Source organism: Phyllostomus hastatus, unplaced genomic scaffold (genome assembly GCF_019186645.2).
Source record: "Phyllostomus hastatus isolate PE091 unplaced genomic scaffold, TTU_PhHast_1.1 phas_contig_152, whole genome shotgun sequence".
Lineage (NCBI taxonomy): Eukaryota > Metazoa > Chordata > Mammalia > Chiroptera > Phyllostomidae > Phyllostomus > Phyllostomus hastatus.
The window spans coordinates 13,488,364-13,515,672 of NW_025333622.1; the positions used below are offsets into that span (position 1 = coordinate 13,488,364).

The following is a 27,309-nucleotide window of genomic DNA, read 5'->3' on the forward strand; positions in this document are numbered from 1 at the left end:
GAAAGATAAAAAAAAAAAAAAGCTTGGAGAACTGTTCTAGGTTAAAGTAGAGGAGATTTAACATATTTCTGGCAACCAAACAACACATAATCCTTGAATTCTGGATCAAAACACACACAGTAAAGACTATTATGGGTGCACTGAGGATATTTGATGAACTGCCCATTAGACAAAAATATGTATTAATGTGAAGTGTCCCACGTGTCAGTAATAACAGTGTTGTGGTCATGCAGGAGAAGGCCTTTCTGAGAGAGGACGGGGTAGAAATATGAGGGAACAGTAACAGGATAGTACACTGGAGGATACACACTTCCCTGAGTATTCATGAGTCCATAACGATATGAATAAATAAATGGAGGAAAAGGCACAGCTCTTTCTTATAGGAAAAAAATCCAATTAATAAAAATAAAAGAAATAATGGAAGCAGAAAATCACCATTAGGCAATCACCACAGTAACAACTTTCAGTCAAGAACCATCAACAGATGCTAAAATTAGCAGCTGAGAGTTTATGAGAAACAGGGTATCTGCAGTCTCAAAGTATCTGCCCACAAGACCATTACTGACTACAAAGGAAAACAGTAACTTCATGGTGGAGAACTCTGGCAGGCAGCACCTTAACTAAGTGATTACGATGAACCTCACCAGCAATAAGACATAGCAACTTCCCGTTCCTCCTGATATGCTGCACTGAGAAGGGCATGGCATTGTGTCTGTGGTATTCTTGCCAAAAATGCATAATTTTAATTTAATCATGAGGAGATTTTAGACAAACCCAAAATTAGAAATACTCTACAAAATAACTAGGCAGTACTCTTCAAAAATGTCAAGGTCAGAAAAGGAAAAGAAAGAATAAGAAACTCTACAGGCTGGAGACAACTACAGAGACATGACAACTAAAACACACTGCAGGATTCTGGGCTTGGGTCCTGGAAAAGAGACATTAGTGAGAAAACTGGCAAAGTTCAAATAAAACTTTGAATTAATTAATAGTATTTAATAGCCATTTCCCGATTTTGATAACTGTATATGGCTGTGTAAGATATTAATATTAGGGAAAGCTTGGTGAAAGATATAGAGGAATTCTCTTATATTTCTACAACACTTCTGTAAGTCTAATTAATTAAAAAGATTTTTTAAATTAAAATACTAAAAAGTAATGTTAATAAGCAATAAATCCAAGTAAAGGGTATAGGTTGTCAGTTGTACTTTTTTTGCAACTTTTCAGCATATTTTAACTGTTTTCAAAATAATTGGAGGATAAAAACAAGACATTTTGCTGAATGTCTATTTTATAGTCTATTTTTAAGTGAGTATATTTAAAAATCCATATGCCCTTTACTCTAGCACCTAAGTCACACACACAATATTTCTAAGGAGTGGGGATGGTATGAAACAATAAAGAATCTGCCCACGTTTTCTGCAGATGCACTTGTCATGGTGGCAGCCAGTGTGCTGTTGACATGCATGGACCTGCACGTGCTGTGTAAATCCTCCACCAGCAATCACATCATCAGGGCCAAGAACCACAGATCCATCCAGATGAACATGGATGAGGTTGACAAGGTGACAGTGGGTCCAATGGCCAGCTTAAAAACTGTGCTACCTGCAGGGCTATCCGCAGGATGGGAGAGTCAGATGACTCCATTCTCTCGGACTGGCCAAGGCTGATGGCATTGTCTCAAAGAACTTCTAACTGGAGAGGATCATATGTATAAAATATGTCATAAATAAATAGTAACCCCCCCCAAAAGAAATTTGCCCAAGATCAAAATCCTGAGAAATTTAGAGCCTACTTTTTACAACATTACTCATTCAATTACTAGTACCTAAGAGATCATGCTACTAACTAGTTTGAAGCACTTAATAATGTATCAATCACCTAGATTCTTCCAATTGTCAACATTCCTGTCAAGCTGTCTTAGCCTACAAAAAAGAAAAAAAAAAATTGCCCTGGCTGGTGTGGCTCAGTGGATTGAGCACCAGCCTGTGAACCAAAGGGTCACCGGTTTGGTTCCCAGTCAGGCACATGCCTGGGTGGCAGGCCAGGTCCCCAGTAGGGGGCACATGAGAGGCAACCATACACTGATATATCTCTCCCTCTCTTTCTCCCCCCCTTTCCCTCTTTCTAAAAATAAATAAATAAAATCTTAAAAAAAAAAATTCTAGCTGCCAGTTACACAAAATCCCTTGCTACTAGACAGTAAGAAGAGTGCTTTTTTTCTGTTGCCTACACTGTGCCAAGTAATACAGATGCTGTGATCAGCACTTAACTGCAATTTGGCCAATGACGCAGGAGGGTAAACAGGCTCCTTCTGTGGCACTGGAGGGAGTACTCACCATCCTTGCCACGAATGTAGCAGGATTAGACTCTGAAAAATGAAGGCTGTGAACAGCCCACAACTTTTTCAATCGCAATTTGAGTGAACAGTTCCCTTACTGACTATATTATTGCTTCATAGCATTACAAATAGTATTTTTCAGTCTCAGAAATTAGTAGTTAAGAAACATAAAAAAGGAAAATTTACCCTAGTTTATTAAATAAATGCAATAAATGCCAATCTGGATTGATAAAGAGGACAACTTGGAAGGCAATTTATTCATTTTAGATAGACAAATTCAAAATTCTAAATCTGCAGTAATTAGCTACATGCAAGAACTTAAAATGAATACAATTTATAAAAATTTAGTTCAACTCAACCTATCAGAAATATTAATAAATGTACTTACTATGTGCAACAAGGTATTATTGGAAAGGTGCTAGTGTAGGAAAGATAAAGGAAAGAAGGATCACCTCAAAACAATAGCTACAAAAAAAAACAACATAATTTTTTATTGTTAATTCTAGTCAGTTATTCACACTTAACTGAAGATTTGACCACTCCCATTGGAGAAATATCTAAAACTGTGGGTTTGATTATGACTTACTTAAATTCACATACTAAAAAAAAAAATCAATAAAAGTTAACAATTTGGACTTCATCAAAATGAAAAACTCTGGTTTTGCAAAATATATTCTTATGAAAATTAAAAGGCAAGCCACATACTGCTAGAAAATGTTTGCAAACCACATATCCAACAAAAAACTTACATTTAAAATGGAAAGAACTTTTACCAGTTTACTTAAAAAAAAAAAAAAAAAACAATTAAAAATTGGACAAAAGCCCTGGCCAGTTGGCTCAATTGGTTGGAGTATTGTTCCATAGACAGAAAGGTCATGAGTTCACTTCCCATAAGGGCACATTCCCAGGCTGTGGGTTCAATCCCCAGTCAGGGCACGCAGGAGAAGGCAATTAAGTCAATGTCTGTCTGTCTCTCTCTCCTCTCTCTCACTTTTTCTTAAAGTAATTAAAAAATGTCCTTGAGTGAGGATAAAAAAATAAAATAAAAATTGGATAAAATATTTCAAGATTTATTTCACAAAAAATACACATATTAAAACCACAATGATGTATCAGTATATACTCAACTACTAAAAATGCTAAAATTCAGAAGACTATGACCATACAAAGTATTGATTATGGAGTAAGTTGAACTCTTACACTCTGGTCAACCAGCGGTTGTATGTAAAGTGTACAACCACTTTGGAAAACAGTTGGTTAATTTTTTTAAAATGTCAAACATATACCCACTATTTGAAAGAGCCACTCCACTCATAGATTCCTAGATACTGACCTGAAAAATGAAAGCACATGTCCACAAAAAAACCTATACATGTATATGAATGTTCACAGCAGCTTTATTTGTAATAGCCCAAAACTGAAAACAATTCAAATGCCCATCAGCAAATGAATAGATAAGCAAATTTTTATAGAATACTATTCAGCAGTAAAAAGGAACAATATTGATATACACAACAAAATAGATGAATCTCAACATTATTCTGCTAAAAACAACAAAAGAGAACATCTGTAAGATTACATTTTTATAAAATGTTAAGAGATACAGACTATTCAATAGCAACAAAAATTCATCAGTGGGTGTCTGAGGGTAAGAAAAGGTGGGTTACAAAGTACAGAAGGAGACACTGAGGGTAGGTTCATTATCCTGACTGTAGTGACAGTTTCACAGGTGTATACACACGTCAACAGTCATCAACACGTAGTTTTAAGTGTGGGGTTTGATATACATCAATTATACTTCAAGCTATTTAAAAAGTCCACGTACAAAAAGGAGTTAAGAAAATAATTCACAATCCAGTTTCAACTACAGCATAAATATCAATTTAATGTTAAACCTATGTAAACTATGTATTTTAAACATCTATAAACTATGATAAAAAATCTCCAACATCAAAACTATGTTAAATGTGTTCCCATGTACATAGTTCAGACCTTTTATAAATGTTTGGATATAAAGGTGTTCTAAAATCACGCTTACCACAAAAGTAAGCAAAATACATATGCATGTAATTTGGGAAATGAAACTTACCATGTGAATTAGGTTTCAGCCACTCTGTTATTACTCTCTCAAGGGGGCTCAAGGGCCCAGTGGCCACAAAGCTTCTTTCTTGAGGAAATGCAGGTAATTTCCAAAGTAATTCTTGTCCTCCCTTCCTACCTTACTCAGAAAAACACACTCTCCCTTTCTCTTCCTATCATAGGAGAAAAGTTTCTCTTCCATAAGTGAACTCTGATGCTGGCACATCAATTCAGACTCCTCCCCCAGGATGAATATTGAACATCACTCCTGTATCTTCAGACTCTCCATCTCTACTAGATTCTTTGCTCAGCTCACAATCATTCTTTAAAAAACTACAATACCTTCTACACCTATCTATCCATAAAGTTATGAAACTATCTCCACCTCCAATCATTATTAAATAACTTAAGAATAATCAACACCATTTCAACTATAATTTACTATTCAACTATTGAAATCTGGCTTTATTCCCTTATCGTTCTCCTGAAACTCTTTATCTAATTGCCAAAAATAGCTTGTTTTCATTCTTCATTTCTGTGTGACTTCCCTGAAGAAGCTGACAATAACTACTAGGTCCTTATTGAAACTCTTTCCTCCACTGTTTTCTTGAAAACTCCTTGGTTCTACTCTTCCCTAACCACTGCTCAGTGCCTTTCATTAAATTCATTCAGCAAACATTAAGCATGTCTACCTACCAGGCACTAAGGATACAGCAACTAACATGTAATTAGTCTCAGCCTTCATAATACTTACATTCCTTTATTTTTCACTCTCCTCCAGTCACTGTTATTAGAGTTAGGATTACATGCTCATCTACAGGTATTTCCTATATTATCTAATCTATTTCCATGACTGAAACCCCAAAATGTTTATCTCTAGTATGTGGACTATAAACTCTGCCCAAATACCTGGTTGACCCCTGAACAAAGCATGTATAAGGCAGACTCCAAGCAGCCCTGATAAGACCAAAAGGAGACGTCCAGTCAAGATGGTGGTATAGGCAAACATGGCTTGCCTCTTCGAACAACCACAACAAAATTACAACTAAAATATAGAACAACCATCACTCAGAACTGTCAGAAATTTAACTGAATGAAGTCTGACAACTACAGAATAAAAGAAACCACATTCATCCAGACTGGGAGGAGAGGCACAGACACAGAATGGGCTGGTCCCTCACCCACGTGTGGTAACTATGGAGGGAAACCTCAGGAGCAAGGAGTCCCAGCCCCACACCAGGCCCCCCAGCCTGGGGTTTCAGTGCCAGGAGGATAAGTCCCCATAATTTCTGGCTGCAAAAAACATCGGGGATTGAGTAGATAAAAAACTTCTGGAGCCCCAAGCAATTCCTCTTAAAGAACCCACACACCTACCTACTCACCTATTCAGACTCATTCCCTATGAGCTCCTTGGAAGGCACAAGTGGTATACAGGGCGAAACTGAAGTGTCTGGCACCAAGGTGAGCAGAGGCCATTATCCCTTTTCTAAACCTACCCCCAAAAGAGCTGGCAACTTGTTGCTATATCTGAAACACTGTCTGACCCACTTTGGAGATCCCCAGAGACTGCCCCACTCAGCTTATAGAGACAGGCCCATCCAAACCACTTTTCCATATGAATGGCTGGTCTTGACTCATGGTTCACAATTTTCTAAATTCTCTCAAACAGGCAACAGCTGGTCTCAGTGAGTTCCCCAGCCCCCATACCTCTTGCTAAGAGGCCCCAGGCATGGCACTAGCAGCAGTCAGCCTAGATTCACATCTTGGCTTCACCTGAGAATCTCCACGCCCAGCAGAAGTAGCAGCCATCTCAGACTCCTTTATAGCTCAGGAAGTGTGACCCAGGCAAAACACAGGTGGGGGCTGACCTCGGCCTTCAAGACATGCGAAAATCCAGAGCCAGCACACCCAGTGGACAGCCACATCAGAGCACCACCACCATGGCCTTGCACAGCTGATCCTCCATGGACAGCAGAGACTGGTGGTCAGTAGTCACAGGCAGTCCTTGTAGCTGACTGGCCTAGGTAAATCCCTCCCATTGACCTGCCAATAGCAATCAAGGCTCTATTACAAGAGAAGGGTGTCCTCAGCCAACACTAAGGGTGCATATACCTCAAGTACCCACATTGGGTGATAGGGGAGACTGTAACACCGGACCCCACATGACACCTACCATAGTAAGCCACACTACCAAGACATCGAGTCAAAGCAGCTCTACCTAATACACAGAAACAAACACAGGGAGGCTGCCAAAATGAGGAGACTAAGAAACATGGCCCAAATTAAAGAACAGATCAAAATTCCACCAAAAAGAGCTAACAAAATGGAGATAAGCAATCTACCAGATACAGACTTGAAAACACTGACTATAAGGATACTCAAGGCACTTAGTGAGGACCTCAGCAGCATAGAAAAAAACCCAGTCAGAAACAAAGGATACACTAATTGAAATAAGAACAATGTACAGGAAAGCAACAATAGAGTGAATGAAGCCAAGAATCAAATGATTTGGAATGTAAGGAAGCAAAACACTACCAATCAAGACAAGAAGAGGGGGACTTCCAGCAAGATGGAGGCACAGGTGGACGCACCGTACCTCCACGCACAACCAAGATTAGAACAACAACAATTTAGAGGCAGAATAACATGCAGAAATGACAAAGAATTTATCTGAATGGAAGTCACACAGCCACGAAGTTGAAGTAGACCTGTTCATCCAGACCGGTAGGAGGGGCAGAGACGAGCAGCCGGGCACAGGTCGCGGCGCTAGGAGAACAGGGAGAACTGGGAGCATAAGGCAACCGGGAGTGTGTAAGGCATCTGGGGTGCACAAGATCGCAGCGGGTGGACCCTGAGTACACAAGTGGCAGTTGGCGGACCCAGTGAGGTGGCGATTGTGGACCAGGGCAGAGCGTGCAACCCAGGATCCCAGAGAAGGGACTGGGGTCCCGGGAGAATGGAGCTACTGCCATTGTTCCCTCCTGCCCCCGCCCCCACATACAACGTTAAAATCTAGCGACTGGGGTGCCCAGCCCCAGTGAACACCTAAGGCTCTGCTCCTCGCCATAACAGAAGCGACCAGACCAAAAAAAAAAAAAAAAAAAAGAGAGAGGGAGAGACATGTCTCAAACAGAAGAACAGATCAATGCCCCAAGACTCATCCTTTTGAGCGACCAAGAGATAGCTTACCTATCAGATGCACAGTTCAAAACACTAGTGATCAGGAAGCTCACAGAATTGGTTGATTTTGGGCACAAATTACATGAAAAAATGCAGGTTACCACAAAAGAGATGAAGGAAGATGTGCATGGAGAACCAATAGTGATGGGAAGAAAACTGGGACTAAAACAATAGAGTGGACCAGAAGGAAGAAAAAAACAACCAAACAGGAAAGAATGGAGAAATAAGAATTCAAAAAAAATGAGAAGCTTAGGAACCTCCAGGACATCTTTAAACGTTCCCACATCCAAATTATAGGGGTACCAGAAGGGAAAGAGGAAAAGCAAGATTGAACACGTATTTGAACAAATAACAAAGAACTTCCCCATTCTGGCAAAGGAAATAGACTTCCAGGAAATCCAGGAAGCTCAGAGAGTCCCAAAGAAGTTGAACCCAAGAAGAAACACACCAAGGCACATCATAATTACATTAGCCAAGGTAAAAATGAAGGAGAGAATCCTAGAAGCAGCAAGAGATAAGGGGACAGTCACCTACAAAGGAGTTCCCATTAGACTATCAGCTGATTTCTCAAAAGAGACCTTACAGGCAAGAAGGGGCTGGAAAGAAGTATTCCAAGTCATGAAAGACAAGGACCTATATCCAGCAAAGCTTTCATTTAGAATGGAAGGGCAGATAAAGTGCTTCTCAGATAAGGTCAAGTTAAAGGAGTTCATCATCATCAAGCCCTTATTTTATGAAATGTTAAAGGGACTTATCTAAGAAAAAGAAGATAAAGAAAAAGCATGTATAGTAGAAGGACAGCAAACTCACAATTATTAACAACCACACCTAAAGCAAAACCAAAAGAAACTAAGCAAATAACTAGAACAGGAACAGAACCACAGAAATGGAGATCACATGGAGGTTTAACAACAGGGGAGTGGGAGGAGGAGAGAGGGGGAAAAGGTGCAGAGAATAAGTAGCATAGATTGTAGGTAGAAAATAGATAGGGGGAGGGTAAGAATAGTATGAGAAATGTAGAAGCTAAAGAACTTATAAGTATGACACATGGACATGACTAAAGGGGGGGATATGGGTGGGAGAGGGTGTACAGGGTGGAGGGGAATGAAGGGGGAAAATGGGACAACTGTAATAGCATAATCAATAAAATATATTTTAAGAAAAAGACAAGAAGAAAAAGCATCCAAAAAAAGGAGTTATAAATAGCCTCTAGGACAACTTCAAGAGGTCCAACACTCACACCATAGGGGTACCAGAAGGTGAAAAGAAAGAGCAAGAAATTGGAAATCTATGTGAAAAAACAATGAAAGAAAACTTCCCTAATTTGGTGAAAGAAAGGACGCAAATCCAGGAAGCACAGACAGTGCCAAACAGATGGATGTAAAGAAGACCACACCAAGACACATCATAATCAAGATGCCAAAGATTAAAGATAAAGAGAGAATCTTAAAACAGCAAGAGAAAAAAAGTTAGTTACCTATAGGAGAATTCCCATGAGATTGTCAGCTGATTTCTCAAAAGGAACTTTGCAGGCTAGAAGGGATTGGGAAGAAATACTCAAAGTCATGAAAAGTGGGAACTATTACCAAGATTACTGTACCCAGCAAAGCTATCATCTAGAATTGCAGGGCAGATAAAGAGCTTCCCAAACAAGAAAAACCTAGTTCATTGACTAGGATCCCGGCTCCTGGAGTCCGCACATTATGGATGAGATGAGACAAATTCACATGGACTATGGAGTCCTGTGGAGGAAAAGGGACCTCGAGGCTCCTCTCCCAAGAGGAGAAAAAGCCTCGAAGCGCCTTAGCCACTCTCCCAAGTGGAGAGCACACCAACCCTTGCCTTGACAGGCTTTTATTGGGTCCAATTTGCACAAGAATACAGGGTGTATACGTAAGCTCATCAATCATTGTCAGGCAGAAATGGTTAAACAATAGATAACATTCAAAGAACTCTGAAGGCTTATTCTGAGTCAGGGTCAGATAGTTAAAGGGCCATAAAACTGTGGGGGACAAACTGACTTCACTCTTGGACCTTTATCATTTAAATTGAGGGTATTAGGCAAAGTAGGTTTCATAGGATTTTATGCATTCTTTCTTAGGCCTGATCGCCCTAGGGAACCTGCCCTTTCCAGCACAGGGCTGCACCCACCTCCAGCATTGTTTCAGGTTCAGTCAGGCAGGGGAAGAAAGGCAGCCAAGAGATTAGGAGATTTCTTGCAGACAGAATGAGGACTCACACTAGTCAAAGCCAAGGGATAAAGGTCCATCACCCCTTTTTGCTATAGCCCCTCAAGTCCTTCCCTCAGGGCCCCTTCATGACCATGCCTATCTTAGGTTGTCCCTCTTTTGAGGAATCTTACCCATCTTTGGCTAACCAGTCATCCGCCTGGGGCCAAGCAAGGTGAAGAGAAAGGGGGCAGAGGTGGTGCCCCTACAAAGAAGATACACTTTGTCTCGTAAGTGTCTTATGGTCTCAAGGTCCTTTACTCAGCCTTAGCCACAGGGGATTACAACTTCTGAAACCAGGCAGTTTCCAATGGTTCATCATCACCAAACCATTATTATATGAAATGTTAAAGGGACTTATTTAAGAAAAAAGAAGATCAAAACTATTAACAATAAAATGACAAAAAAACCCCACAAATCTACCAACAATCAAATCTAAAAAAACAAACTAAGCAAACAAGAAATGAGGCAGAATCATGGATACAGATGGCATTTTAAGGGTTGCCAGATGGGGAGGAGGGTGGAATGGGTGAGGAGTTGAGAGGATTAAGTACAAATTGGTAGTTACAGAGTAGCCATGGGGATATAAAGTACAGTACAGGAAATGGAGTAGCCAAAGAACTTATATACATGACCTTTGATCATGAACAGTGGTGGGGCGATTGCCTGAGGGAGAGAGGGTTGCTGGATGGAAGAGGGGCAAAGGGAGAAAACTCAGAACAACTGTAATAGCATAGTCAGTAAAACATAATTTTAATTAAAAGACTAAAAGGAGCAACTGAGATTTTAGCTGCTGCCTTCCAACTGAGTTTGCAGTTAAGTGTCTAATATATTTGTAATTAAAACAATCACTAAAATTTCCCCATAAATTCAGAGATTCAAAAGCTCACTGAAAGCCCAAGATGGATAAATGTGCACATGTACACACACATGCATGCTAATTCAATTATCACTTTCTCTATGAACAGGTCCTCAATTTCTCCATAATAATTTCTTCTACTCTACCTCAAAAATGCTTTGAATATTTCTAAATCATATTAATAATTACATTTTAGTTATAAATTAAACTTATCCTGAATATCATGACGTTATATTTACATCAATTTCCACCCACTAGACCAGTGACTCTCAAAAATCGTTGACAATGAAACAATTATTCAATGTGATTTAGTATACATATACACACATAATACAAATCCATGTATACACACATATAGCTGTTTAAAGTTTTAAAAAACTTTAGAGAAAAATCCCAGTATACTATAAACTCATATCACAATGAATTTCTTTTTTTAAATATATTTTATTGACTTTGCTATTACACTTGTCCCATTTTTTTCTACCCTCTATTCCCTTCACCCTACACCCCTGCTCCAACCAGCATTCCCCCACATTAGTTCATGTCCACTGGTTGTGCATATAAGTTCTTTGCCTTCTCCATTTCCCATACTGTTCTTAACGTCCCACTGTACCTACTATTTATGCTTCTTTTTCTCTGTACCTATTCCCCCATTTTTCCCCTGCCCCCTCCCCAATGATAACCCTCCATATGATCTCTATTTCTGTGATTCTGTTCCTGTTCTAGTTGTTTGCTTAGTTTCTTTTTATTTGTTTTATTTTTTTAGGTTCAGTTGTTGATAGTTGTGAGTTTGTTGTCATTTTACTGCTCTTATTTTTGATCATCTTCTTTTTCTTACATAAGTCCCTTTAACATTTCATATAATAAGGGCTTGCTGATAATGAACTACTTTAACTTGACCTTATCTGAGAAGCACTTGATCTGCCCTTCCATTCTAAATGATAGCTTTGCTGGATAGAGTAATCTTGGATGTAGGTCCCTGCTTTTCATGACTTCAAATACTTCTTTCCATCCCCTTCTTGCCTGCAAGGTTTCTTTTGAGAAATCAGCTGACAGTCTGATGGGAACTCCTTTGTAGGTAACTGTCTCCTTTTCTCTTGCTGCTTTTAAGATTCTCTCCTTCTCTTTCATCTTGGGTAATGTAATGATGATGTGCCTTGGTGTGTTCCTCCTTGGGTCCAACTTCCTTGGGACTCTCTGAGCTTCCTGGACTTCCTGGAAGTCTGTTTCCTTTGCCAGCTTGGGGAAGTTCGCCTTCATTATTTGTTCAAATAAGTTTTCAACTTCTTGCTCTTCCTTTTTTCCTTCTTGGCACCCCTATGATTCGGATGTTGGAATGTTTAAAGTTGCCCCAGAGGTTCCTAAGCCTCTCCTCATTTTTTTTTTAATTCTTGTTTCTTCATTCTGTTCTAGTTGAATATTTCTTTCTTCTTTCTGGTCCAAACTGTTGATTTTAGTTCCAGTTTCCTTCCCATCACTGTTAGTTCCCTGTATATTTTTCTTTATTTTACTTCGCATATTCTTCACATTTTCCTCTATTTTGCGACAATGCTCAACCATTTCTGTGAGCATCCTGATTATCCAAGTTTTGAACTCTGCATCTCATAGGTTAGCTATCTCTTTACCACTAAGTTCTGTTTTTGTAGTTTTGACCTCGTCTTTCATTTGGGCCATATTTTTGTGTGTTTCTGTTACATTGTAATGGGCAGAGCCTTAGGTATTTGCCAAGGCAGGACAACCCACTTTGCTGCATTGTGGCCTTGTATGTGGTGGAGGGGTCAGAGAAGGAACAATGCCACTTGCTTGGCTCTTGGCTGGGTTTCAGTCACTTCCCCTGCTACCCACAAGCAAATTGGGCCCTTCTGGTGTTGATTCCCAGGTAGGTGGGTAGGCTTGTGTACCTTCTAGGACCCTGCGCATTTCTCCAACGAACTCTCCTATGAGGCTGGGAATTTCTCCCACTGCCACAACCCCCACAGGTTTTTACAGCCTGAGGTTTTCCAACTTTGTTTCCCAGTGCTGGAACCCTGGGTTGCCCAGTCTGTCTTGCTACCCAGTTGTTCCTCTGGTTTACCCACACACAAATGTGGGACTGCCTGGACTGTCAGCCACCACCTTGAGCACCCTGGTATGCCAGCTGCTGCCTCGCCATGCGTCCTCACTGCCCCGGATGCCCATCTACACCCTTACTAGTCTGAATGAATGTTTCTTCTTTAACTCCTTGGTTGTCAGACTTCCATACAGTTCAGTTTTCTGGCAGTTCTAGTTATTTTTTGTTTTTAAATTTGTTGTTATCCTTCTTTTGGTTGTATGAGGAGCAATACATACCTACGTACTCCTCCATCTTCGCTGGAAGTCCTCACAATGAATTTCTGGTTCTTGTCAGGATATACTTGTATACTTTTTTCTCAATCTGAATTTATTTTTACTAATTATAAAAATTATCATACCTCTATAACAAACGAACAAATCAATTTAAATAAAATGTGTATCTGCATTTCAAGATTTTTTTCTTTTTTTATAATTAAATCTTTTAATTAAGATTTTATTTATTTATTTTTAGAGAGGGAGGGAGGGAGAAAGAGGGAGAGAGAGAAACAACAATGTGCGGTTGCTGGGGGCCGTGGCCTACAACCTAGGCATGTGCCCTGACTGGGAATCGAACCTGCGACACTTTGGTTCGCAGCCCGCGCTCAATCCACTGAGCTACGCCAGCCAGGGCTCAAGATTTTTTTCTTGATATAGATTCCCAGAAAAAGAATTACTAAGGTTACAGGATGACCGTAAATCCTTTTTGAAACAAGAAGACTTGTCAAAGGCTATGAATAGTTTCACTACCAAGTAGCTTTCCAAACAAACTACCTTAATTCATACTTCCACCAGTAATGCGTTGCTGATCAGACATAAAGTGAAAATCATCATTCTGGGTAGCCCACATTTAGATAACCTGTTTAAGGGTATGAAAATATAATGTCCTAAGTCTCTCTTTTGCTAAATTACTTTGTTTGTTTGACATAATGTAGTCATCACCTTCATAATAAAATCTCATAATTTAGGTATGACTTGACCATATCTATTCTAACACCAGAGATATTTTAATTTTGCCTTTAAAATATTTTTAATTTATCTAACCATCTTATCCTTGAAGTCTACTACAAGTTTCCTTACATTTTCCATAAAAGTTTAAAAACTGTCTATAATGTTAATATAAACCTAACCATCAGTTATAACAAAAGTCTAACAACAAAAACGCAATAATAGACACATGTCATGGGCATAAAGGTAAAAACAAAGTTTCTACTACCTGCTAGGGAGAGTTCTAAGGAGTTTATACAAATAATCTTACTCTTCATCTAAACCATATAAGATTTGTATTATTTTCCTTATTTTATATTGAAAAAGTGTGGCTCTAAAAGTTTAAGAAATACTGAACCAAGCTTAAGGCCACATAAATTAGAAAAAACAAGACAAAATTTTTATGCAATATGTCCAACACCAGAAGTCCATGTTGTTTCCCTTTATGTCACCCTGCTTCTCAAAAAGTAACAGATACACATCAACAAAATAAGGGAGGGAAGAAAACATGATCATCTCCCCATCAGGGCACATACCTAGTTTGTGGGTTCAGTCCCCAGTTGGGGTGCGTATGGGCGGCAACCTATTGATGTTTCTCTCTCCCTCTCTCTCTTTAAAATAAATTAAAAACATATCCTCAGGTGAGGATCAAGAAAAAAATGTTACCATAGGCTACAATGGCAACAGTGTATACTCCTGAGAGCATCAGCATTTTAAGGCAAATACAGGATGTTAAATAATAGTAACAGTAATTCTAACAGATTTGACTATACTGAGGAGACGAGAAAGAAAGGGTCACTTTTGTACTGCTGATTTATTGAGTTATGCCCCAGTCTTTCGAAATCCCCATTTTCTTACTAATAAAGAAAACATAAAAATTTTGGGTCTCTTATTTAACCAGCTAAGAAGATATAAAAATAAAATTTAAAAGGTGACAAATTGTTGTGGTACACTCAAAAGGTCATCAAGTTCACGACTTCCTATATGCAGCAATGAAGAGAATGCAGGACAAAAAGAAGTACGGATATTAGATGAGCAGGGTTACAGGGGGCAGCTTTTTTTTTTTCTGATTCCTCTGTTAACTGTGCAATAATTAAAATCTAGGGAAAAATACTAGAAAAAGAAAGTTTACTATTGCTTACATTCTGCAATATGTATATGAGAATTTTGCCAGGAGGCCTTATTTGTCACCACTTGGTGATATTTAGTCTCACTGACCAGAAGTGCAAGGCACTAGGAAGCTCTGCCAACTAGGAAATCATGTAGAAAAGCAGAAGCCAGGAGAGGTGAAAAATAATATTAACTGAGAAAATATTTGCAAAACATGTATTTGATAAAAAGATTAATCCAAATGACACAAAGAACTCTTAAAACTCAACAATATGAAAGCATGATACAACTAAAAATGGGCAAAAGTAGTGAACGGACACCTCACTAAAGATACACAGATAAGAATTAAGCATAAGAAAAGATGCTCCACATCATACATCTGCAGGGAACTGCAAATTCCAACCTCAATGAGTTATCACTGCATACCTATTAGAATGACTAAAGTCCAAAATACTGACAACACCAAATGCTGACAAAGATGTAGAACAATAGGAACTATCATTCCTTGCTGATGAAAATACAAAATGGCACTGCAACTTTGGAAGACAGTATGGCAATTTCTTAACAAAACTAAACATAGCTGTGCTACACAATCCAGCAATCATGCTCCCCAGTATTTATCCAACTGATTTTAAAACTTTTGTCTACACAAAATCCTAAACGTGAATTTTTCAGTGTGTTTCTAGCAGCTTTACTCACAATTGCCAAAAACTTTAAGCAACCAAGATGTCCTTCAACAGGTGAATAAATAAATAAACTGTGGTATATACATATAATGGAATATTATTCAGCGATAAAAAGATAATGCGCACCCTGGCTGGTGTGGCTCAGTGGATTGAGCGCAGGCCCATGAGCCAAAAGGTCTCCAATTCAATTCCCAGTAAGGACACATCCCTGGGTTGCGGGCCAGGTCCCTAGTGGGGGGTGTGCGAGAGGCAACTACACACTGATATCTCTCTCCCTCTCTTTCTCCCTCCCCTCTCCTTTGTCTAAAAATAAAATAAATAAAATCTTTTTTAAAAAAAGATAATGAGCTATCAAGCCACGAAAAGACACGGAAGAATCTTAAAGGCATATTGCTAAGTGAAAGAAGCCAATCTAAAAAAGTTGTATATACTTCTGGATAAGATGGAGGTGTAGGTTGTACAAATTAAAAATCAAATCAGAGAGTTCTGGCCAACATGGAGGCATAGGGAGAAACCCTTCGCTTCCTCACACAACCAAAAAGAGGTTAACAACCAATCTAAAATCAATAAACAACCAGAAGTGCCAGAAAATCAAACTGCACGGAACTTGGACAAAGGAGGAATTGAAGAAACAGTCAACCAGGCCAGCAGGATGCAGACGGGCAGAGGGGTGGATGGAGAGAAACTTGGGCAAGGCAGCAGACCACGGGGGCTGGATTGGCTGAACGGGAAACTGAGACTCAAAGCAGGCTGTGGACTACAGTGGGTGTTGCCACAGTAGGAGAAAGTCCCAGTCACACATCAGAGTTCATTAGAAAGTGGGGGTAGAGCCCAGCAAGAGAGCTGCACTGTTCCCTCTCTGGCCCCTTCCCCACAGGCAGTGCCATAGCACTGAGGGTAGCCCTGCCTAGGCAAATACCTAAGGCCCGCCCCTTACAACTTAGCAGGTTGAAGAGACAAAGAAACAGGGCCCAAATGAAAGAACAGAGCAAAACTCCAAAGAAAGAGCTAAGCGAGGTGGAATTCAAAAGATTGGTAATCAAGATGCTCACAGAACTGATTGAGCTTGGTAGAAAAATGAAAGAACAAATGAAGACTACCCAAGTGAAATAAAGCAAAATATTCAGGAAACCAAAAGTGACAGGAAGAAGGAAACCAGGACTCAAATCAATGATTTGAAATAAATGGAAGAAATAAACATCCAACTGGAGCAGAATGAAAAAACAGGAATTAAAAAGAATAAGAGAGGTTTAGGAACCTCTAGAGCAACTTTAAACATTCCAATATCCAAATTATAAGGGTGCCAGAAGGAGAAGAACCACAGCAAGAAACTGAAAACTTATTTGAACAAATAATGAAGGCGAACTTCCCCAAGCTGGCAAAGGAAAGAGACTTCCAGGAAGTTTAGGAAGCTCAGAGAGTCCCGAAGAAGCTGGACCCAAGGAGGAACACACCAAGGCACATCATCATTACATTACCCAAGATGAAAGAGAAGGAGAGAATCTTAAAAGCAGCAAGAGAAAAGGAGACAGTTACCTACAAAGGAGTTCCCATCAGACTGTCAGCTGATTTCTCAAAAGAAACCTTGCAGGCAAGAAGGGGATGGAAAGAAGTATTTGAAGTCATGAAAAGCAGGGACCTACATCCAAGATTACTCTATCCAGCAAAGCTATCATTTAGAATGGAAGGGCAGATCAAGTGCTTCTCAGATAAGGTCAAGTTAAAGGAGTTCATTATCAGCAAGCCCTTATTATATGAAATGTTAAAGGGACTTATCTAAGAAGTTAAAGATCAAAAACTATGAACAATAAAATGACTACAAACTCATAACTATCAACCACTGAACCTAAAAAAAAAAAAAACAACGAAAACAAATACTAAGCAAACAACTAGAACAGAAACAGAATCAGAGAAATGGAGATCACATGGAGGGTTTTCAATGGAGAGGAGGAGGGGAAGAATAGGGGGAAGGTACAGGGAACAGGAGGCATAAAATAAAATAAAAATCAAGTCATTAACAGTAAAATTAAATTAATTAATTAATCAATTAATTATACTGTATGATTGCAACCACGTGTCATTCTGGAAAAGGCAACACCACAGAGACGGTAAAAAGACCAATGGAGGGATGAATAGGTGAAACACAGGATTTGAGAGCACTGAAACTATTTTGTATGCTACTGTATAATGGCATATATGTACATGCCATTATACATTTGTCAAAACCCATAGAATGAACACACAAACCCATTCAATGAACTATGGACTTTAGTTACTAATAATGTATTATTATAGGTCATCAAGTAACAATCAATCATCCTGGCAATATTGTATTCCCATCTATAATAGTCAGCTGCTCAAGCCTTCTATTATTTTAGCAATATGAAAACTCACAGATACCAACAAGTAGTTTACTATGAATTATCTTTAGGAATATGATTTACCAAACATTAAACTGATTTTCTCTTCTTGAGTTTTTTTAAATTTGATATATATTTCAACAGCCAAATTTGTTGATACCAATGAAGAGTTGTAGGGGGAAAATCAAAGTCTTGGTATTATAATGGAGGAAAGTTAAAGTAGTTATTAATAATTAAGAGTATATGGAACAGAAGATTTGGAGATTTGAAGTTTAGCTTTTGGTTTCATTACTTACAAGTTGTGATTTGGGCAAGCTGCTTAACCTGACTTCCTTTTTATTTCAAAAATCAAAGTGGTTTGTAAGGGTCAAATGATGTCTTTGAAAGTCTTGAGAAATACTTGTCTTATTTATTCGTTTATTTATTGATTGATTTTTAGTTAGAGAGAGGAAAAGAGAGAGCAACATGGATATAAAAGAGAAACATCAACTGGTTGTCTCCAGTACCCATCCCACCAGGTATCAATATGGCAACCTAGGTATGTGCACTGACCAGGAATCAAACCCACAGCCTTTTGGTGTATGGGATGATGCTTCAACCAACTTAGCCAACCAGCCATGGTGACAAGTACATATTTTATTAGCAGATAAAATGTGTAGTATTTAGGGTGAAAAGTGGTGGCAGGTGCTATGCTTCCATAAACCCAGCAAAGTAACTGGTAAAGGACTACAAGTGATTTCATGAAGGCACTGCCCTCTCCCTCCAGAGTGTGACTGACTTTTGACTTATCCTTGTCCAAGGTCACAAGGCTGGTTAGTGGCAGCCAGAATAAGGTCTCCTTATTCTAATCACCTGGTTTTCCTACTGCACCTTGGTCATTCATTATTCACTCACTCATTAAAAACATTCTTAAGGAGGATAATTAAGTGCAAAGCAAAGATTACATCTGCTTTGCCCCTGACAGAAAAGCAACACCAATAATCAGGTGTCTCCTTGCCCATTGTCAGGGGGTTTGAATTTTGAATGGTTGCATTTTAAACTGAAAAAAAAAAATTTAATTTTTTAAATTTTTAAACTAGTAATTGAAACAGATGCCATTATCACAGTTATCAACGTGAACTCCCAGAACACCTTCAAGAGTGACTTGCTCTGTTTTGGGAAGACAACAGTTCTGGCAGGGACCCATTAAGGAAGTAGGTACACACCTTGGATTCAAGAGCTAGCCTGTAGGTAATGAAGCTAAATTTATCTACATCAGTGTCTTTTGTATGGTGTTTATGCAACAGCAGTGGTGTCTGGAGACACACTCTACATTTCTCTGGGAATTCTCTTGTTTTCACTACAACAGAGCAACTACCAAAACAATGCCTCTGATAAGTACTTAAGTGACATACTGTACATAATAATTACTTCCATAACTTTAGAGACAACACTTCTAACAAAAGCAAAATTACAAAAGAACCTTACAAACATCAATACTTTCCTAACATTACTCAACATCACTAATGAAACATGGTGCCCATAACATGGAAGATGTAAAATAAATATTTGATAAACAAAGTTTAAAGTAAAATGAAAAAGACACTCTTACTTATGCCTTAAACAAATATTCTAATTCATTATCTCTTGCTTTGATTTTGCAAAGTAGGTAAAAATTAGATATTACTATCCTCATTTCACAGTTGTAGGGCTATAGGAAATAAGTAAGAAAATGATAAATGATCATTTGGCTACATTGCCTAATTATGAGAAATAATTTCAACACAGGTAAGCCTAAAACCATTGCTTTAAAAAAAGAGAAAAAAAAAAAACCTTTGACTGATTTTCAGTTTTAAACCTCAGATGAATCTTTCACAGATTCAACAAAATAGTACCTACCCTACTGACTTAACACATTATCATAAACTTTAAAAAAGCAAATCTCTTAGAGGTGCAATCAATCCAGTTGCTGAGATGATAGAGGCTTCTGTTCTGTTCTTCTTTGGTTTCCTCATTTATTTTCCTGTCACTTATATACTTCATTGGCTCAATGGTTCAAACTATACTTTGTATCAGTCATATCACATAAACTGATTATCAGTCTGAGATTATTATGCTATATGAGAAAAGCTGGCAGCTGTGATATTAAACATATTCTTAAATTTTAACTGTGTTACAGAACAAAGGGGGCCAACAGGGGTGAGGACAGTATACTATTACCGAAAGGAACCCCCCAGGTTCACTATGTCTGCCACCTTATAAGAAAGACATCTCTCAATGCCAGAGATTTGTGAAAAGGAAAGGAAATGTTTACTTAAAGCTATACAGACTTGAAGTAATGACCTAATATCTTCATCAAAATCCCAAAGTCCCTTTTGGATACCCACAGATGCCCACAGTGCTTCCTTCTCCCCCTGCCCTAATTTTGGGTACTGTAACTCTGGAAAAGAAGCAAACGTCTGTGTTTCAGGCCGCTGGCACTATCAGCTGTGTCGCTATCCAGGCAGGATCTCCAATTAATCCAAAGCCATGTGGCACCTTCTCATGGCCTATTGGCAAGAGTTCTTCCACCCTTCTTCCAGGCAAAGTCTCTCTTGCTTCCCAGGCCACGTGGCCAAAGGGAGTACCCCAAAGCCACGTGGTCCTCTTCTACCAGAGCTGCAGGGGTCTGCATTCTGGCAAAACCGCGTGGATCGGTCCGCAGAGCTGTGGGGAGGGGGGGTCGCCACTCTGCCAAAGCCGAATGGTGATTCTCTGCTAAAGCTTCATGGTGATTCTTTCTCATAGGGCTGTGGGAGTCCCCACTCTGCTAAAGACCGAGTGGTTCTCTCACCTCTAACGGCTGCCGTGTCTGGGTTTAAATCCCCATACCAATCTTCCTCTGCAGCCCTATTTCCAACTCCTCCCACAATGGGCTACACTTGCCAGCACTCCTGTATCACTCTAAGTTTACTGGGCTGCCACCGTGAGTATGGGCAGGTGTAGCCCCATATCATGGAGCCAATCTTCTCCAAGCTCCCACACAGGCTCTGTAACTCAGGGGACCTGCTTCCCAGTTACATCTTGGTGGGGAAGTTACTTCCATCCCCCTGGCTCAGAGCACAGCCACAGCTATTTAACATATCTGTGCAACCAGTTAAAGGTTATAGATATGTTAAATGACCACCCCAGAGGTTAGTTGCAAAGCTGTTGCTATACAACACAGCTCTCAATGACCCTGCTCCACTTGTCCCTTCCCCCAACTCACACCTGAAGGGGGACAGGGGTAAGGATATCTTATATGTCTTTCTAGTGAGCTCTGGACCCCATGAGCTCTGGACACCTTGAGCTCTGGACCCCATTCCAAATCCCTATTTGGGGCCCCCCTCTTGGCTGCACCCTATAACATCTGTACTACTAAATATTTCATCAAACTATATCTTAAGACCAAATGATGATTGATCTTAGTGCCTCCAAGTTGGTACATCCTCCAATTACACATTCAATTACACTTTGTAAACCAGAACTCTTATACCCATCAACCAAAATTTCTTTTATTATATACTTCTGATGTAGTTTTTCCATCAATTCTGAAAAGGTCAGGCCAGTTTCCCAGCCCACCAAACTGCTCATGACCCTGTCAGGCCAGCTTTACAACCCCCTGGACTGCCCATGACTCAGTTGTCTCAGTTCACTTGATAGCCCAAGGCTTAATCGAAACTCTCTCCCACCACGCACAATGGACACCTGGTGCCAGCCACAATGCCCAGTGGTCAGACTAACCCTCCTGTGCCTGGGAACCGCCTGCCCTTTACCTAACCCACTGTCCTGGCTCACATCCTGGAACCCCAAGGCACCCGCCTAGAAGAACAAGAGACTACCCCCTCCCCTCCCCCACCACAAACTCCATGCTTTTTCTTTTAAAAAAAAACCCATTCCTGGGACTTCTGGCCAAGATGGAGTCATAGGTGGACACACTGCACCTCCACGCACAACCAGGATTGGCACAACAACAATTTAGAGGCAGAATAACACCCAGAACTGACAAAAAATTTATCTGAATGGAAGTCAGACAGCCAAGAAGTTGAAATAGACCCATTCATCCAGACCGGTAGGAGGGGCGGAGGCGAGCAGCTGGGCCAGGTCGTAGCGCAGAGAACAGGGAGAGTTGGGTGCACAAGGCAACCGGGGGGCCTGTAAGGCATCTGGGGCGCATAAGATCGCAGTGGGTGGACCCTGAGTACGCAAGCAGCAGATGGCAGACCCAGTGAGGCGGCAACTGTGGAGCAGGGCAGAGCACGCAACCCAGGATCCCAGAGAAGGGACTGGGGTCCCACGAGAGCTGCCGCCATTGTTCCCTCTCGACCCAGCCCCCACATATAACGTCACAATCTAGCGACTGGGGTGCCCAGCCCTGGTGAACACCTAAGGCTCCGCTCCTCGCCATAACAGAAGCGACCAGACCAAAAAAAAAAAAAAGAGAGAGAGAGAGAGAGAGAGATGGCTCAAATAGAAGAACAAATCAGTGCCCCAGAGCTCATCCTTTTGAGTGACCAAGAAATAGCTAACCTATCAGATGCACAGTTCAAAACACTGGTGATCAGGAAGCTCAAAGAATTGGTTGATTCTGGGCGCAAATCAGATGAAAAAATGCAGGTTACCATAAAAGAAATGAAGGAAAATGCACAGGGAACTAATAGTGATGGGAAGGAAACTGGGACTCAAAACAATAGAGTGGACCAGAAAAAAGAAAGAAATAACCAAACACGAAAGAATGGAGAAATAAGAATTCAAAAAAACGAGAAGCTTAGGAACCTCCAGGACATCTTTAAACGTTCCCACATCCAAATTATAGGGGTACCAGAAGGGGAAGAGGAAAAGCAACAGATTGAACACGTATTAGAACAAATAATAAAGAACTTCCCCATACTGGCAAAGGAAATAGACTTCCAGGAAGTCCAGGAAGCTCAGAGAGTCCCAAAGAAGGTGGACACAAGAAGAAACACACCAAGGCACATCATAATTACATTAGCCAAGGTAAAAATGAAGGAGAGAATCCTAGTAGCAGCAAGAGATAAGGGGACAGTGACCTACAAAGGAGTTCCCATCAGACTGTCAGCTGATTTCTCAAAAGAGACCTTACAGGCAAGAAGGGGACTGGAAAGAAATATTCCAAGTCATGAAAGACAAGGACCTACATCCCAGATTGCTCTATCCAGCAAAGCTTTCATTTTAGAATGGAAGGGCAGATAAAGTGCTTCTCAGATAAGGTCAAGTTAAAGGAGTTTATCATCACCAAGCCCTTATTTTATGAAATGTTAAAGGGACTTATCTAAGAAAAAGAAGATTTAAAAAACATGTATAGTAAAAGGGCAGCAAACTCACAATTATTAACAACCACACCTAAAGCAAAACCAAAAGAAACTAAGCAAACAACTAGAACAGGAACAGAACCACAGAAATGGAGATCACATGGAAGGTTAGCAACAGGGGAGTGGGAGGAGGAGAGAGGGGGAAAAGGTACAGAGAATAAGTAGTATAGATTGTAGGTAGAAAATAGACACGGGGAGGGTAAGAATAGTATGGGAAATGTAGAAGCTAAAGAACTTACAAGTATGATACATGGACATGAACTAAAGCGGGGGAGTGGGTGGGAGAGGATGTACAGGGTGGAGGGGAGTGAAGGGGGGAAATGGGACAACTGTAATAGCATAATCAATAAAATATATTAAAAAATTAAAAATAAGATAAGTAAACTCTTTTGTACCTTTTTCTGAAAAAAATAAAAAAGAAAAAAACCAAAAGAAAAAAACATTCCTTCCTCCTCCCGCAGCCCCCACCCAGCCTATAAGCGCAGCATCAAATATAGGCACTTGGATCAGATCATCTGGTTCCTCCTGTCTCTATTTCTCACACATTTCTAACAAATTCCGTATCACAATTGCCAGTAAAAATCTTGAGCTCAAAAAACAATGTGCTGCCCTGGCTGGTGTGGCTGAGTGGACTGAGCACTGACCTGCTGACGAAAAGATCACCGGTTCAGTTCCCAGTCAGCGGGTCAATACCTGGGTTTCAGGCCAGGTCCCTGGTTGGGGGCATGTAGAGGCAACTAATCATGTATCTCTCACACATCGATGTTTCTCTGCCTTTCTCCCTCCCTTCCTATCTCTCTAAAAAATAAATAAATAAAACCTTTTTATAAATAAATACATAAATAAATCCTAAAAAAGAAAAAAAAAGCCCGGGCTGGTGTGGCTTAGTGGATTGAGCACTGGCCTACAAACCACAGGGTCACAGGTTTGATTTCCAATCAGAGCACATGCCTGGGTTGCGGGTTGGGCCCCCAGTAGGGGGCAGGCGAGAGGCAACTACACATTGATGTTTCTCTCCTCTTTTTCCCTCCCTTCCCTTCTCTCTCAAAATAAATAAATAAAATCTAAAAAACAAAACAAAACAAAACAATGTGCTTTGTTTCATCTACAAAGGTCATCTTACAATGTTAGCTTTATAATCTTGGCAACCATTGTTCCTACTCCAATATTTAAATTTGCTATTAGTTGTTAAATATAAAGCTTTAGTTGGCTGTATATTCTTTGTCTCACCTGTCCAACTTAAATTGACTCTGATAAATTATAGATAGTCTCTCAGTTGTACACTTTCGTTTATCACCTATAAAGATTTACTAAGTGCCTACTCAGTATGTACATACAAGGGACTGAGCAACAAGAATTGATATTTGCTGCTCTTCAAAGTAGGCATTCATATCTGTTGAAAAACAATTTTATAACATTTTGGGGGAAACTTAGCAGCCTCTATCAAAATTTAAACTCTGCATCCCCAAACATACAAAATACTAGGCAAAATATACAAAGATACATGTAACAAGGATGTTACTGTCTTTTTTAAAGCTTTTATTTATTTTTAGAGAAGAGAAGGGAGGGAGACCAAGAGAAACATCGATGTGTGGTTGCCTGTTGAATGCCCCCTACTGGGGACCTGGCCCACATCCCAGGCATGTGCCCTAGACTGGGAAGCAAAGTGGAGAGCTTTTGGTTTGCAGGCATGCAGTCAATCCACTGAGTCACACCAGCCTGGGCTATTGTTTTCAATAAGAAAAAAATGACAATAATAGCGATGTCTGTCGATACATGAACAAATTAGTAAGATAAATGTATGCCCTTGCCAGATAGCTCAGTTGGTTGGAGCATCGTTCCAATACACCCAAGGTTGCAGGTTTAGTCCCCAGTCAGGGCACACACAAGAAGCAACCAATGAATGCATAAATAAGTGGAACAACAAATCAGTGTTTTGTTTTGTTTTTTCCCTCTCTCTCCCTTTCTCCCTCTCTCTCTAAAAAATCAATACATGGCCCTGGCTGGCGTAGCTCTGTGGATTGAGCACGGGCTGCGAACCAAAGTGTCGCAGGTTTGATTCCCAGCCAGGGTACATGCCTGGGTTGCAGGCCATAACCCCCAGCAACCACACATTGACGTTTCTCTCTCTCTGTCTCCCTCCCTTCCCTCTCTAAAAATAAATAAATAAAATCTTTTAAAAAAAAGAAAGAAAGAAAATAGCCTTTTAAAAAATCAATACATAAAGTTTAAAAGAATACAAAAAATGTATGAAAAATAATACTTTGTGATCATTAAAAAGAATAAAACATAGATGCAGAGGTACTAAGTTGTAAAGTAGTCTATGCAGTTAGTTCAGAATAGTTTTTCAACAAATGACTCTACAACAGTTGAACCACCACATGAAAAAAAAGAGTCACAACCCATGTGGTTCAGTGGGTTGGGTGTCGTCCTGCAAAGCTAAAAGTCTCCAGTTTGATTCTTGATTCCCAGTCAGGGCACATGCCTCCATTGTAGGTTCAGTTCCCGGATGGGGCAGGTATGAGATGCAAGCAATTGATGTTTCTCTCTCACATTGATGTTTCTTTCTCTCTCTCTCCCTCCTCTCCTCTCTCTCCCTCCTCTCCTCTCTCTCCCTCCTCTCCTCTCTCTCCCTCCTCTCCTCTCTCTCTAAAAATAAATAAAACAAAATCATAAAAAAAATGAATTTGGACTCCTACCTCCCAGCATAACATGAAGATTAACTCAAAATGAATCAAAGACCTAAATATAAGAGCTAAAACTTTACAGCCCAGTAGAAGAAAACATAACGATACATCTTTGTAAGCTTGGGCTAGGCAATATTTCAGTATGACAGCAAATCAAAATGATATTTTAGTATGACAACAAAATTTTAAAAAATTAACACATTAAGCTACCTCAAAATAAAAAATCAAATGTTACCATCAACAAAGTAAAAAAACAATCCACAGGCTGAGAGACAGTATTTGCAAATCATTTACCTGATAGGGATTTGTATTTGTAATATATAAAGAACTCTTACAACTAAATAATAGAAAGACAAAACAAATTTTTAAATGAGCAAAGTAAATGAACAGACATATCTTTAAAGATATAGGAATGACCAATAAGCAATGAAAACTGCTAAACATTATTCATCATTACAGAAATGCAAATCAAAACCAGAATGAGGTACCATTTCATCTCCACTAGTAAGGCTATAATACAGACACATGCAATCATCAGATGCAGAAAAAGTATGTAACAAGATATACGATTCATTTATAATTGTAAAAACCTCAATAAAATGGGTATAGAAGGAAAGTACCTCAACATCATAAAGGCCACATATATGAGAAACCCTCAGCAAATATACTCAATGATAAAAACCTGAAAACTTTTCCTCTGAGATAAGGAACAAGACAAGGATGGCCACACTCACCACTGTTACTCAACACAGTACTGGAAGTCCTACCAGAGCAACCAGGCAAAAGAAATAAATAAAAGGCATCCAAATTGGAAATGAAGAAGTAAAATTGTCACTTTTTTCAGGTGACATGATTCAATACATAGGAAGCTCTAAAGATTCCACCAAAAAAAAAAAAAACTGTTAGAAACAAACAAATACGGTCAAGTTTCAGGATACAAAATCAATGCACAAAAACCCAGTGTGTTCCTATATACTGACAATGAAATATATATAAAAGAAAAGACATGAAGAAGACAATTCCATTTGCAATTGCAACAAAGAAGAAAATATCTAGGAAAGAACTTAAAGGATGTTAAAGTCTTACACACTGAAAACTACATGACATTATTGAACACAACTGCAGAAGACACAAGAAATGGAAAGATATTCCATGTTCATTGAGTGGAAAAATCAACATAATTTAAATGACCATATTACTCTCATGACAAAGCATTTATTTAACAAAATTATGCAGTTAAAAAATAAATGGCCATATTACCTAAAGCATAATACAGATTTAATACAATCCCCATTAAAATCCCAATGGCATTTATCAAAGAAATAGGAAAATAAATCATCAAATTTGTGTAAAACCACAAAAGACCCCAAATGG

The 27,309-nt window shown here is 39.5% G+C and overlaps 1 protein-coding gene and 1 pseudogene across 1 annotated transcript in view; one reads left to right on the plus strand and one right to left on the minus strand.

Moving 5' to 3' along the window:
* The window catches only part of TULP3 (TUB like protein 3), an 84,582-nt gene that overhangs the window by 49,440 nt on the left and 7,833 nt on the right, over positions 1–27,309 (minus strand). The gene's annotated exons all lie outside the window — the stretch shown is intronic.
* LOC123813425 lies at positions 1,437–1,695 on the plus strand (annotated as a pseudogene).